The sequence below is a fragment of the Bactrocera neohumeralis genome, chromosome 2 (genome assembly GCF_024586455.1).
Source record: "Bactrocera neohumeralis isolate Rockhampton chromosome 2, APGP_CSIRO_Bneo_wtdbg2-racon-allhic-juicebox.fasta_v2, whole genome shotgun sequence".
Lineage (NCBI taxonomy): Eukaryota > Metazoa > Arthropoda > Insecta > Diptera > Tephritidae > Bactrocera > Bactrocera neohumeralis.
Window position 1 is genome coordinate 46749464 of NC_065919.1, and position 13555 is coordinate 46763018.

General features: G+C 34.9%; 1 protein-coding gene across 2 annotated transcripts in view; it reads right to left on the reverse strand.

Annotated features, from left to right (window-relative positions):
• Nucleotides 1-13555, reverse strand: part of LOC126751328 (5-hydroxytryptamine receptor 1) — a 109413-nt gene that overhangs the window by 53515 nt on the left and 42343 nt on the right. The window contains exon 2 of one of the 2 annotated variants that reach the window (XM_050461512.1): nt 5112-5200. The exons of the other annotated variant lie outside the window; for it this stretch is intronic. The gene's annotated coding sequence lies outside the window, so the exon portion shown is untranslated. The remainder of the gene's footprint in view (nt 1-5111; nt 5201-13555) is intronic. 2 annotated transcript variants of the gene reach the window in all.

A 13555-nucleotide genomic window follows, 5' to 3' on the forward strand; every position in this document is an offset into this window, starting at 1 on the left:
ATAAATGTAGTAAACCAAGTCACTATTAAAATTAAGCTAAAAATCTTTTCTTGCAGGTATACGAAATTTAGATATCCATATGTTACTAAAGCACTTTTTACACCTTTGGTTAGACCTATGTATATTGGAATATAGCTCTGTTGTATGGAACCTTAGTTACGAAATCCATTATGACAAGTCGGTATAAAAACAAGTTTTACTTTTCGCCTTAGGGCATTTCCGATGAGATCAGAGGTTAAGACTAGTCCTTTAAAACTTATAAGTCCACCTACACTTACGAGTCGTAGAGAATGCTGAAAGAATATAATAATTCTTAGTAAAAATCTTGAATGGAACAGTTAGAAGTTCTTTTCTCTTGTCTGAAGTTAAATTTAATATCCCGGTTCGCTTTTCGAGGTAGTTTAGACTCTTAATATTATAATCTTGTAGATCAAATTTTGAACTTAACGAGCCATTCCGTCGCATACGTCATGATTTTAATACTCATTCCAGCATATTTTATTTATCGGATTCACTTTTCAAAATTTAAAAGGGCATATTGCTTTCTCTCCATAAATAAAATCGTAACAATTGTTTATAACTTATTTTAAATCTTAGCTGTTGAAATTGTTGTTTCTTTATCTGAGCAGTTTTAGTTCTCGACGCTTAAAACTCTCTTGCGTTTCATGACTGCGCCGAGAGAGGGTAATTATGTGGGTAATAATAATAATATTGTTTCTAAATATTGATTAATTTTAATCCATAAATTGGATTTTTTTAATTGGACTAACTCCAATATAGGGATAACGTAGAAAAGTTAGAAATCCAGGAGGATCTGTTTCCCGCACTAATGAGAGTTTGAAAATTCAGCCAATTATCATTAAAAATGTTATTTGCAGTTCTTCATTTCATCTAACTTCTGTCTGGAAAAGTACGACTATTTCCGTTAAAATTAAAACTTCTTCATATCCAATTACATACACATACATACATATAAACAATTTCTGCAGAAGGACAAATATGCGAGTGAGTTTTATTACATTTTATTCAGGCACATTGCCAGACTATTTGTTTATCACATCCGCTTTTTTTTTGTTTTGAGCAAAATTATCATTTCGCATTTGCAAGGCAATAAATTGGCAGCATTTTCGTAAGCCGATTATTTAAATTGACGCTGAAACAGACACCAGCAGACATTTGTCCGAATCGAGAGTTTGTTGGGTGGGTGCTTTTTTATCTTTTTATGGATGCTGATTTTTCATTTGTGTGGCTCTTATTTACCGTGTGTCACAGTTGTTTTTCGCTATGGTTTTCAAATATTTGCTGTGTTCGTATTTGTTTTGTTGTTATTATTTTTTTTTTATGTTGGTGTGTGCCTTCATTTGTTTATTGATTTAAATGGGATTTTGCCTGGAATAAATACGCCCGAATGCTTTGCATGTGCTTTTGCGGCTGCAAGCTGTGATCGATTTTCTGCCTCATAAAATATGTATGCAGGTGGGTTTGCATTTTTGACAGGTGCAAAGCCTTTACGACAGCATTTGAATTGTATTTTAGTTATTTACTTATTTACCTGAACATATGCGGCTTAAACTGAAATATATGCATTTAATGCTGCGAGCAATTACTCGCAATATTTTTGTAAGCGCGCGGGATGACGGCTCAAGGCTCAAACGAATGGATGGAATGAAGTTTGTATGCCGTTTATGCGCTCGTGTGTTGAATGATGGCTTTTTGGCTTAACTTTTGAAAGACTCGACAGTTAAATGCAGTTTTCGTTGAGCTTAATAATTGATACTCGTTTGCACATAAAAGTGTTGTTAAATCTGCAGTTGCGACAGAAAATAGCACAATTCTCTGCATTTGCTTATATGAGACAGTATTGTGTATCACTTATACAAACGCTCAGTCCCAGGTATGGAATAACATGCAACAATTTACAAAAATTGAGAAAATAAGGATGTGTCAAAATAGCCTTAAAACTTCGAAACCATTTTTTGAGTTTGAAACCCACATAAACGGTACAAAACTGCAGCCAGCTATGTTTCTGAGAAATTATTTCAAGAGGGAAGTCCTCCCTCGCTGAGCTTAAATGAAAATAAATGAATTTATTTTTCCACGTATCGGAATTAAGTTCGTCGCCTATGAGGTTTTCGTAGAAACAGAAAATTAATTAATCCATATCAACAGCTATACGCTTTTTGGCTACATCGATTGAGAAGAGAAAGCTAAATTAAATTGGTATGAGAGTGTTGTGAGGTCATTCGAATAAACTGCTTAACTTAAATTTTCCCATTCAAAAACTTTTCTAATTGCTGAGTTATCGAAACATAATGTATGACAGGCTGATGGAAAATTTACACCCACTTTTAAAAACCAAACAAGGAGAGAAAAAATATTAAGAGGTTACATGGGTTTCCTCGGGGGAAAAACAACCTTTTTCAACAATTTTTTCTCATATAAAATATTAAATATTTTACTAGAATTTCTTACTGTTACAAACATGCACTATTAGCAAAGAAATTCGGAAGTTTTCGGAGAAAAATATTTTAAACTTGGCCACTGCGACGCCATTTCCGGCGGCATTGGCAGAATAACTCCTTACAGGATCATCTACATAATGTGAAAAATACGTGTTTCAGTTAAAACCTTAACTTATGACATAGAGAAGAAAATAAACTGAAGATTGGATTTTTCGTAGACATTTTTACAAAACAATTAAAATTTCAGTGAAAAATTCGCGACTTTTATTTCAAATAGTAAATTGTAAACGAAAAAAATCCTTCGTCAAAGTCTTTAAGAATTGTATCTCAAAGACCTGTGTAGAATTTCATGAAGATTCGCTGATTAGTTTTCTAGAAATCTTGCCCACCGACTTAAATAACACAGTTAAAAAAAACGCTTTTAAAGACGGCGCACTTAGCCAAGTTAGCCTCGAGCGCACAAGTTTTTAAGGCTACTTGTATATCTCTGAACTATTACTCGAATCATTTTGAAAATATAGGTCAATATTCTGGAGGTGTTGTAGAATTTATTAAAACAATGAAAAAACAAGTAAGGAAGGGTTAAGTTCGGGTGTCACCGAACATTTTATACTCTCGCATGATAAAGTGATAATCGAGATTTCATTATACGTCATTTACATATTTTTCAAATACCGTATTTTTGTAAAGTTTTATTCCGCTATCATCATTGGTTCCTAATGTTTATACTCGTAATATACAGAGAAGGCATCAGATGGAATTCAAAATAGCGTTATACTGGAATAAGGCGTGGTTGTGAACCGATTTCACCCATATTTCGTACATGTTATCAGAGTGTTAAGAAAATATTATATACCGAATTTCATTGAAATCGGTGTAGTAGTTCCTGAGATATGGTTTTTGGTCCATAAGCGAGGCCACGCCCATTTTCAATTTTTAAAAAAAGCCTGGGTGCAGCTTCCTTCTGCAATTTCTTCCGTAAAATTTAGTGTTTCTGACGTTTTTCGTTAGTCCGTTAACGCACTTTTAGTGATTTGCAACATAACCTTTGTATGGGATCGTGGTTATTATCCGATTTCTTCCATTTTTGAACTGTATATGGAAATGCCTGAATCATTTTGAAAATATAGGTCAATATTTTTCTACGTCCAAATATGAATGCGATCTTTTGTGCCAAATTTCACTTTAATAAAACAATAAAAATATTTTGTGGGCGTGGCAGAAGGCCGATTTTGCGATTTTTCTTATGAAACGTGTACCAAGTTTCATCATGATATCTCAAACAGCTTGCACGAAGAAGAAATCCATTTCGACTGTTGATAACTTTGGTATATATAACCCTATATCTGACTAAGGACTTACAACATATTGAACAAATAAATACTCCCGCAACGTTGTTGCTAGAATAAAAATCATTATAAATAATATATGGAAATCTGTTGGTAGTAATTCCCGCATCTAAAATGTCTTACATATTGACCGATAAGGATTTACGATGTAAAGCCAACCAGAAGCTAAGAACTCTTGTATTAGATTTTTGGGGCCTAGGGGCTAATATTGACCCGAATTGGCTTATCATTACCAGGGAAAGATTCCTAATGAGTTTAATTATGAAACCTCACAGATTGATCAGCGAATTTTACCCACTTTGACGTAGTGTTATATTATTAGGAAGATAACTTCTTCGAATATCAATATTATTTTCACATAATTTCGGTAAAAAGTCAGCAATAGGCGCTGGAGTTTACATACTACTGTGCTCCGTATTTGAGATTGAAAGGTGAATTTTTAATTTATACTTCGCGTGTTTTTCGAATAATTTAATGTATGCATCCAGCGGTCCGATTACGTGCATCTGCAACACCGACGCCGAGCTGCTACTTCTCTAGATTTGCGCACTCAAATTTTACGGAGAAGCCTAAAAACTACCCTGTTACTGGACTGCTGTCAGAACGGCGGTCATGGTAATGGCGTAGAAATATGTTTAAGCTAAAACTAGTAAGCGTCAAGGTTCACGGTGTACCATTTTACAGTTACTCCAGACATGATTTTAACTTTCTTTTCTAATATAGGGCAAACTAAAATTGTGAAAGGTGGATGGTAAAACATAAAAAAATAAAATTCTCTCTCTATCTCTCTCTCACTCACTGTTTAAGTGCCTTATATGTATGTAATAGTACTAGAGGATACTGCTCAAAATCATAAAGCTCCGGAATAAACCGAAATAGAGTGGTGAAATTAACGGAAAGTCATCGCTTTGAGACAATTTTTTTAATGTTGGTTAAAAACCGATCTCCAGCCAAAGTAATGCGTAGTAGTACTATGGATCTAATAACATTACAGTAGCTGCAAAAATTCAAAGAACTGGAACTAGACAAGTAAAAGAGAAAGGAAATAAATGTTCTCACAAGGGCCTGAAAGAATGTTATTTCATGTGTTATGATTCATTGTAATATGTTGATATTTGGTGAGGATACTTAATTTGGGAATACCTATATTTTCATACTATTCCTGTATTGTTAAAGCAAACATATTAGCATATTTTGTGCTGGTGTGCCTCTAAATGTTAGTAAACAAACAACGGGATTAACAGATTATAAATTTCTTAATTTTCATAATATGTATTATGTTTATATGAAAGATATATACCTGGATTGAATTATATAAGAAGAAAAGCCTTTTACTCAAATTCTTTCTCTTCTTTTCGTGGTCTGAAAGAGGGTACTTGCCGTGAAAACCTGAAAAAATAATAAAAAGGCATTTAAGTTCTTAAAACATTGGTATTTCATATTTACTTTTTTCAATTTTTTTCTGTCTCTGCTCTCAGTGCAATGCTGTCGAATGCCACTTATATATACATATATATACCTACAATTATATGTATGTGTGCATGCAAGTTTGTTTATATAACATTTTGCTAAGAATACAGTAAAAATTCACTGCTGTCCAACAAAACCTCACTGACACTCATTAATTTCGCAAGAATACTAATAAAATATTGAAGAGCCCTTATGCAACACTTGTAAGCGCTACTTGAGTTGTGCAGCAGAAATAAGAGAAACTGTAGACGCGAAATGAAACCTGAATGGCACACAAAGTTGCAATAATAATAATAGTAATGATAGGATAGTAAATGGATGGAGGAAGAAGAGAAGCAAAAGTAAAAACAAAAAGCAAAATAAGAATAAGGTGGGGGCAGCAAAGTGTGGAGGAAGGTCAATAAAATTAAGAAGAGCGCTAAAAGAAAATTGCAGGAAAAATATAGTTGTCTATAAATTACTGCATAATAATAACGAAAGTTATGCTGGTAGAGAATTAAATCCTAGCAAATTTGGCTGTTAAGTGGAGTATTGGCTAAGACAACTGTTAAGGCGGTTAAGTGTTAAAAAAGAATTTGAAATTCGTATTTCCTCATATGATACTGTATTAGATTTAGTTATGGAGAGAAAATTCGTTTTTTTCCAGTAAAGGATCAGGGTCACTACTTATGAAATGTTGGAATATCAATTTTTGTTTCACGTTAACCCCAAATGCTCGGCATAAAAATCACATTTCAATTAGAAGCACAAAATTTTGGAAGCAAATTTAACTAGAATGTCACCAAAACTGCCATACTAACTGCTTTGCTTACGCGAATAGCGTTATAATAGCAACAGCAGCAATTAGAGCTAGCAGGCCTAGCACTTTAATAATCAACGAACCAAGAACGCCGGCAAATAACAGTAGCAGCCGAGTTGACTCCCAAGTGCCAATTAGTCAAAAAGCAAAAGTGACGACCGAGTTCAGGCAAGTCGCCGCACCACTGACCGTTAACTAACAAAACAAGCTAACTTACTGCAGTAACCACGAATATACATATGTATATCACCCAACCTACATACATACACACATAAATACTTACATACATTCAAACACATATACAATATACACAACCACTGTATCGAAAGAGTTATTTGCGCCCACAAGCGCATACAACTCACACAAACCTACAAACAAACAAAACTAGAGTTGCTACTTAAATGAAAAGCTTGCTGATCTGCGCGTGTAACGGCCATGTCCATTCCATGTAAATTAGTCGACGTTCGATGTGGCCTCCACGCCGTCAAGCGAAGAATGAAGCCTTTGTACATATTTTGCGTTGAATTGCTTAATCCTTCGATTGATTGCGTGCGAAGTGCTTTGATTGTTGGCAAAGTTGTGCGAAAACACACTCAAGCTGTGGCGCACACATTGCGTTATTGGTGCGGTTGCGTGTGCGCTCGGTCGAAAGTTCTAGTCAATGAGAATATTCAATTTCCAGCGCATTGATTGAGCACCTTGCATGGTAATTTGATTGTTGGCGTCGGACTGTAGCCAATTGTCGAAGTTTTACGTTCGATTTCATTTAATTTCTCGGCACCGCTCACGCGTGGCAGGACCGTGCGTCTTCACTTCAAAATGTGTTGTGATGCATGTGGATGTTGGTGCGAATAAAAATAAGTATGTTTACATGTTCTACAGCATAGCATACATAATATAGAATTCAACACTTTTTAAAGGGAGAGAAATTTTGTGTTGCAAATTTAAGTTGAAACGAAGAGTTCCGAAATTGTCTTCAGACTGAACGCGAATAATAGAAAATTAAAATATTTTTTACGAAATTTGCGGTTTACAAGTTTTCGATACCATTTATAGCCATATTTCCATATACAAGTATTACGGGGTTACATGGGTCCCTCGGGTAAAAAACAGAGTTTTTCAAAATTTTTTTTGTCATATAAAAAATTAAATCTTTTACTAGAATTTTTTACTATTCCAAACATTCCCCATTAACAAAGAAATTCTGAAATTTTTGAAAAAAATATTTTAAACTCGGCCATTGCGACGTCATTTCCGATGACCCCTCGGAAAAAAGATGCGCCGCGTTGACAGAATAACTCCTTACATCATCATATAAAGTAAAAAAATACGCGTTTCAGTTAAAACCTTAACTTAGAACTTAAAGAAAGAAAAAAAACTAAAGATCGTATTTTTGGCACACATTTTTACAAAAAAATTAAAATTTCGGTAAAGATTTCGCGACATTTTTTTTCAAATTGTTGTAAACAAAAAAATCCTTCGTCCAAGTTTTTAAGAATTGTGTCTTACAGAGCTGTGTAAAATTTCATGAAGAACGGTTGAGTAGTTCTCGAAAAATCTTGCCAACCGATTTCAAAAACACAGTTTCGAGAAAAACGCATTTAAAGATGACGCAATTAGCCTAGCTAGCCGCGAGCGCACAAGTTCTCAAGGCTACTTGTATATCTCCGAAACTATTACTGGGATTAACTTGAAAATTTAGAAAAGTATTCTAAGGATGTTGTAGAATTTAATAACGTACGGTGAGGCTGTCCTAAGTGAAAGAACATGTCGTGAATGGTTTCAACGTTTTAAGAATGGTGATTATGAAGTCGAAGACCGGCATGGTTGTGGAAGGGAGAAGATTTTCGAAGATGCTGAATTGGAAGCATTACTCGACTAAGATGCGTTTAAAACCCAAGAGGAATTGGCGAAAACGTTGCAAGTGACGCAACAAGCCGTATCAAAATGCCTCAAAGCCATGGGGATGATTCAGAAACAAGGAAACTGGGTTCCTTACGACTTGAAACCAAGAGATGTCGAAAGGCGCTTCTTTGCATGTGAACAGCTGCTTCAAAGGCACAACCGAAAGGGAGTTTTTACATTGCATTGTAACTGGCGGCGAAAAATGGGTCCACTACGATAATCCTAAGCGAAGAAAGTCATGGGGAAGCTTGGACATGCCTCCACGTCGACGGCAAAACAGAACATTCACGGCGCCAAGGTCATGCTCTGCATTTGGTGGGATCAGCTGGGGATGATATATTATGAGCTGCTAAAGCCAAGTGAAACCATCACAGGAGATCGATACCGAACGCAATTGATGCGCTTGAGCCGAGCACTAAAAGAAAAACGGCCACAGTACGAGGAAAGACACGATAAAGTCATTCTCCAGCATGTCAATGCTCGGCCTCACGTCGCAAAGGTGGTCAAAAAATATTTGGAGACGCTGAAATGGTAGATCTTACCCCACCCGCCGTATTCTCCAGACGTTGCTCCTTCTGACTACCACTTGTTCTGATCGATGGCACACGGTCTAGCTAACGAGCACCTCAGTTCTTATGAAGAAATCAAAATTGGATTGATACTTGTATCGACTCGAAAGATGAGGAGTTCTTTCGTCACGGAATACGCATGCTGCCCGAAAGATGGTCAAAAGTAGTAGCTAGCGACGGCAGATATTTTGAATAACATTTTTGTAACCGTTTTTATACAATAAAGCCTTAAACTTACAAAAAAACGGCGGAAGCAAAGTTGTAGAAGTTGTTTTGTTTTCTTTCCAAGAAGAACACCATAAATGTTCAAATCTGCTTTATGGCTTTTTCAACTGACCAATCAGTATTTGAGGTTTGTCGATATTCATGGCAAAGATAATAACACTAATCTTCAGAAAATTTTGTTTACTGATCGTAATATGTTAGTATGTATATGTCATACTATTTATGACGTCAAATATGACGAACTTTGTGTCTGAAAAAGTGCTTTTGCGGAGAGTTTTTCTTCATTACATTACCATTAAATCTCAGGCGAAAGTCAACGTATTTTGGCGGTATACGTTGAACATGGTCTAACTAAGCGAAAGTGTCCAAAATGGTTTTCACGATATCAAAGTGGTTATTTTTAGCTGGGAAGGCGAAGGATGCCTTGTCCGGGCCAAAAAGTTTGTATATGAAAAAGTGAAGCAGCACTCTATAAAGATTGTTGCCAAACCATATGATTGGAAGCCAAGACACGTTGAAATATAATGTTGCATGTCAGAAATGCTGCTTAAACGCTATACAATTTAGTAGTTTTTTCACCGGCATTTGGATCCATTGTGACAGCTAAACACACAAATTAATTTGTGAAACTTGGCCCGGGGAAGAAAAACTCCTCAAATCTAAAATGCTGGGATTTTGCGACTAGACTCTTGGCATTAACTTTTCACCTTTTTCATGTTGCAAACTGCATGGAAAGGAGTAGCGACGAAGTTTTACCTGACCCGCCTTATACCATACCAAAGACTTTGCCTTTTCTGATTACTCTTTGCTCCGGTACAGAACGCCCTCACTGGAATACGGTGGATATCAAAAGAGGGTATCAAAAATTGGCTTGATTAATTCATTTACCGCCAACCCGACGCAGTTATTTTGTAATAGAATCTACAAATTGTTAGTAAGTATGGAAAACTTTATGCCTTCAGATGAATAATACTTAAAATAACATGGTTATCTGATTTGAAAACAAAAAAATCACACGAATATAGCTATAGACCCAAACCACAAACCACACCTGAGTCCAAGCATCAGTTCACTGAATATTTGTTACTCGGTGAAAATGCTCAAAAAACAAAACAGTGGACCAAAAATGTTTTAGCCAGTAATTTTTGGACTTTAAATTGAATTTTTTTTAACTGATACCTCGAACATGATGAAACAATCAGTAAACAATTTTACCTTACATTATTGCATAAATTGAATGTCGATATCAAAATTAGGCCAATAATTTTTCAAGTCAAGTGTCGTCTTCAGAACACTGTACGATCTCTTTAACCTTCCTGACATCTAGCCGACTGCTTCCAATTATTTGGCGAAAACTGCATAGAGATCACACGAGTCAGCGGAAATTATCAAAAAAAAATTGACGATATTATTATATTTTCTGCTGCGATAGGCATCCGAGGCATGCAAAAGCGAAAAACAATATCTGAGGAAAAACGAATAGTATGAACAACGAGAAAGAGCGAAAATTTTCCAGTTTCAGCTCAAAATCAACAAATTTAATTAGTCTGTAAAAAGTGCGCTGATATGTGGGCAGGTGGGTTGACCAAGCTGCACGTTCTACACGGTCTTGATGCCAGCATGCGCGCAAACTTCATTAAACGTATTTTTTAAGTTGGTTGCTGATGTTTATGCAATTAAAATAGTTGGCGGTAATTTCATTTCGTCCGCGACAAGCGAGTTTTCTATAATTGCGTTAATCTTTTTCTTTTGCACCAAATCAAAAACAAAAAAACAGGAAAAGTGTTGCTCTTATTTGCGCAGTTTTTAAAGAGATAATAGACGCGCTTTATTTTCTGAATGGCTGCAAAGCCGATGGAAATTTTTTTTTGTGCCAGTATGGTCAAAGTATTTACATAAAATTAAGCGATTGCTCATTACTCTATGCTAACGAGTGTTTTGAAAACTTAATTTCTTTGGTTTTAAACTATTTTTTTAAAGCAGAGTTATATTTAGAGGAACACTTTTAATGATCACATTTTTTATTTCTGGGTTTCTATGAAAATCACAAGTTCATAAAAACAAAAACTTTGATTTTAGAAGAAGGAAACTTTGTTCATCATTTTAAAACTATTAAATTATTCATCAATATCTGTATCGTCCCCCTCAAAGTAATTTCCCTCGGCATCAATACACTTGTGCCCACGTTTTTTCCATTCCTCGAAACAGTTGTTAAAGTCAATTTCCAGAATAGTCTGCAATGCGCGTAGCGATTCACGTTTAATGACTTCAATTGACTCAAAACCTTTTTCATGGAACGGTCATTTGAGTTTGCTGAATAGCCAGAAGTTACAGAGAGCTATATCAGGCGAATAGGGTGGCGGTGACACAATACTGGTTGTAAATTTGGCAAAAAAACTCACAAAGAATCAATGCAGTATGCCACGGTGCATTATCATGTTGCAAAAGCTAAGAGTTGTTCGTCCATAATTCCGGCTTCTTTTTAAGAATAGCTTCGCGCAAACGACGCATAATATTCAAATGGTATTCCTTGTTGAGAATTTGGCGAGTCAGAAGGAATTCGGAGTGCAACACACCTCGATAATCGAAGAAAACTGTCAACTAATCTTGACTTTTGACCTGCTTTGAAGTGGTGTTTTCTACTTCGGTTCGCCCTTGCCACGATATTAGGTCGATTGATCATCTGTTTGTCGGTCGTAAGCGTAGAACCAAGAGTCATTGCCAGTAATAATACGTTTGACATTCTGGTAGTGGGAAAGCATTGTTTCACGTTAACGAGACGCTGGTTATCAAAAAAATTGAGTGATTTTGGAACCAATCGTGCTTTCACTTTTCTTAGCCCCAAATAATCATTCGAAATGGTTTCACTGATTTTCCGATATGCCTACATTGCCAGTAAGGTCTTTGACTGTTAATCGTCGATTCGTAAGCACGAATTTCTTTGTTTAATTGAGGCGTGGATCATTAGTTGATGTTGATGGCCGCCCTGGACGTGTTTCGTCGTCAATTTGCTTGCGCCGGACAATTATCACCGAACTTCTTTGTTGAATAATTTCACTCATGGTAAAAATCGCCGAATGCGCTTGGTGTTTATTTTGATGCGACATTTGCACAGAACATAGAAAAAAAGTATTTGAACCAATTGAGTTTTCGAATGAAATTCAAATTAAAAAGTCTTACTACTAGCCAGAATTAAATATTTTCGCTTAATGGATATAAAAAAACTTACTTAAAAAAAAGAATACTTTAGTTACTCGACGTATAAATAAATAATGTATAAATGTTTAAATATAAAATTAAAAACATATTTTATGCAAAATTTTTCGAAGAAGATTTCTCACCAGAATTTATAGATGCATACGTACACGTTCATGTACAAGCTCCCTATTTTCTGTTCATGTATATTTTGAATCAACGAAGCTTTTGCTTTCTTATTTCTCACATATTCCCAAGCATCAACCTCTTTGAAAATAAATTTTGTAAATAAATCTTTTTTCCACTCCATTTGATGCCAACTTTGAACAGAGCTGAGCAGGAAAACGAATGAGAACTAGTTTTACCGCTGCGAAACTTTCGCCAGCAACTTAGCGAGAACATAAATTCTCAACTTAAACAATTATTCGCATGCAAGCCGCAATGAAATGTGGTTTAAGTTTTGCCTAGTGCTTGCTATAAGCTTCGGAAAATTGCCAGCACTTTCAGCATGTACTTTAATTTTGAGTGTGGAGTTCAGAAATCTACAGTATTTTTCGGTTCTGGGAATTTTTTGAGCTCAAATTCCGAACAGTTTTACTATTCTATTTTAGCATGGATTTTCAAAACAAATTCTATATACGGGTTTGAAAAAATACCTAAAAAATTGCGAAATTAAAATATGTTCAAATGAATTTCGGTCCACAAATTCAAAATCCGTCGAAAATTTTCAAAGAAAAAATTGTTTTTCATAATTTTAATGAAAATGTGTCCCGGCTAAATTAAGGCCACAGCTGCATGCTGTCGCATTTGTCACTCAATTATTAATTTTTGTTTGTTATGAAATAAATATTTACAGCTCACAAACCTCGCCATATTTTTGGAAAAAAATTGCTTTTGTATTTGCGATTTTTTTATTCTATATTCAAATTTTTTGTTAGCAACAAAACAGAAAGCTGCTCGAATGTGTCACACAATCATATTTCAGAATTAGAGAATTATAAAAACTGCATGAAAACTAGAAATTATTTAAATTAAATTTCTATTTTCTATATCGTCACCTGGTATGCAAAACAACATATCTAGGGTTTTCACAAGTCTCATAAAGTTATAAGTTATAACGATTCGAAAACATAGCATTGAGAATTGTAAATGTGTAAACTCATTTTTGTATGAAATCCAACAACAATTTTTTTAAACAAGTGTAAAAATTTATAATTTTACGACTTTACGATGCTTTACGACGGGTTGTGAGTACCCCAATCATCAAAAAAAAATCAAAATTGACTTTTTATTGCTTACTACTTACTACATCATATTACATAAACATCCTATATGTAAATAGCATATTATTTTCAGCTTCCACTGTCAGATAGTATAACCAATATATAACCATTTTATAACCAAAACTCAAATATTGTTTCATTGTGAGTGAATTCTTTTATACCGTTTTCATTTCGGCTGTTGACTTATGAAAAGTGATGTTATGTGTTTTTGCATTTTAAGTGACGATATATATATACATTTCACTTTATATATCGTCAAAACTCATCAAAAATTTCGTTTGTCTTATTGATTACGTGA